This window comes from Argentina anserina, chromosome 7 (assembly GCF_933775445.1).
Source record: "Argentina anserina chromosome 7, drPotAnse1.1, whole genome shotgun sequence".
NCBI lineage: Eukaryota > Viridiplantae > Streptophyta > Magnoliopsida > Rosales > Rosaceae > Argentina > Argentina anserina.
The window spans coordinates 230,001-232,500 of record NC_065878.1 but is presented as its reverse complement, the minus strand read 5'-3'; positions in this window follow the sequence as shown (position 1 = coordinate 232,500).

The window sequence follows — 2,500 nt, the reverse complement described above, 5'->3', positions numbered from 1 at the left end:
CCTAGCGAGGCTAATATCCCTGCCTGGCGAGGCTAATCTCCCTGCCTGGCGAGGCTAATCTCCCCGCCTGGCGAGGCTAATAGCGTGTGAGACAACACACAGACAACACGGAGACAACACACGGACAACACGGAGACAACACGCCTGGCGAGGCTAATTCCCCTGCCTGGCGAGGCTAATTCCCCTGCCTGGCGAGGCTAATTCCCCTGCCTGGCGAGGCTAATATGGCTGCACGCTAGCATGCCAACGAATGCCAAACCTCGAAAACTCAATTTTATTTCAAATATCCCCCTGCATTTTATGTTGCAAACCTATAGGGGACGATTTTTAGGACATTTTAAGATTGACATATCGTCATTTGGTCGAGTTTTCAGTTTATTTTGATTTTCTACATCTCAGAAACGAGAAATATCATATCAAATCGAAAACTCATCCAAATGACCTGAAATCAACTTCTAAATTTCTCTAAAATCATTGCTTACAGTTCTGAACCATAAAAGATATACACTTTTACAAGTGAAACGGAGTTGGAAATTTCCAAAGCCAAGAACGCGACATGGCCTTGCCTAGAGTGCAAATGCCATGTCAAGGCCGCATTCTGTTCAACTTTGCCCGCACTATAATTTGACCATAAATAAGTCTCTATTTTAAGGAAATTTTGCAAGTGGTAGCAGTCCGAAACATCAAGCGGTTTGTCATTTTCGATTTTCGACATTCTGCCCCTTTTGGAAAATAAAAACAAATACTTCTGGGTCGAAATTAAATCTGGCCTTTTTCCACAAGGTGCCTGACATTATTCTGAGTGTCCCTGCAAAAAATCTCGATTTTATACCAAATGTACAATTAGTTATGGCGTTTGCCCCTCCTCGGAAATCCCATGTTTCCCCCTGCCCTTCCCAGTTTTCTCCAATATGCTCTATAGGGGAGTAGTGGTTCTCTGCAAAATGACCCCCTTGCAGAGACCGCCTCCCCTGCCCCCAGTAGTCCCTCCCCCTTCCCCCAATTGCTTATATACGACATTTGCTGCCTCGAATGTCCCTAACAAACAATTATAAGCAATTGAAAACGGATTTAAGAGGGATTTAGGAGGTGTTCTTCGCCCAGCTGGGGGGGTGATGAACACCACGAAGGGGGGGTCATGTGGGATCGGTGTTGCCTCTAGTCCACTGAAACGATGTCAGTAACCGCTCAGATCAATCAAAGGGAGGGATAGGAGCCCGTCGGTATCGAGAAATTGTGCTTCGGCACTTGATTTGCGACATAAACAAATGCTGTGAGGGGAGGAAGGTGTCGGTGTCGATGAACTCAGATCAATGCGCGAGTAATAAGCAGGCCGGGGGACTGGGCGTGATGCAAAGTGCTTTGGCATTCGATTTGTGAAAAGCGAGGGCGGCGATGGGGGGAAGGTGCCGGTGTCGGAACCCACTAGTACGCGCAAGTAGATGTATTTCGAAAGCGCCGAGCGGGGGGAAGGTGCCGGTATCGATGAACCCTCTTCAATGCTTGCAGTAATAAGCAGATCGGGTGTCGGGGGCGATGCAAAGCTCTTGGAAGCTCCGTTTGTGAAAAGCGAGCGCGGCGAGCGGGGGGAAGAGATGCCGGTGGCCGAAATATACTCACCTCAATGCTCGAGTAGTAGCAAATCGGGTGCCGCGGCGCAATGCAGAGTGCTTCGGCACTCGATTTGCGACATAAACAAATGCGGCGAGGGGAGGAAGGTGTCGGTGTCGATGAACTCAGTTCAATGCGCGAGTAATAAGCAGGCCGGGGGACTGGGCGCGATGCAAAGTGCTTCGGCATTTGATTTGTGAAAAGCGAGGGCGGCGAGGGGGGGAAGGTGCCGGTGTCGGAACCCACTAGTACGCGCAAGTAGATGTATTTCGAAAGCGCCGAGCGGGGGGAAGGTGCCGGTATCGATGAACCCTCTTCAATGCTTGCAGTAATAAGCAGATCGGGTGTCGGTGGCGATGCAAAGCTCTTGGAAGCTCCGTTTGTGAAAAGCAAGCGCGGCGAGCGGGGGGAAGAGATGCCGGTGGCCGAAATATACTCACCTCAATGCTCGAGTAGTAGCAAATCGGGTGCCGCGGCGCAATGCAGAGTGCTTCGGCACTCGATTTGTGAAAAAAACAAATGCGGCGAGGGGAGGAAGGTGTCGGTGTCGATGAACTCAGTTCAATGCGCGAGTAATAAGCAGGCCGGGGGACTGGGCGCGATGCAAAGTGCTTCGGCATTTGATTTGTGAAAAGCGAGGGCGGCGAGGGGGGGAAGGTGCCGGTGTCGGAACCCACTAGTACGCGCAAGTAGATGTATTTCGAAAGCGCCGAGCGGGGGGAAGGTGCCGGTATCGATGAACCCTCTTCAATGCTTGCAGTAATAAGCAGATCGGGTGTCGGTGGCGATGCAAAGCTCTTGGAAGCTCCGTTTGTGAAAAGCAAGCGCGGCGAGCGGGGGGAAGAGATGCCGGTGGCCGAAATATACTCACCTCAATGCTCGAGTAGTA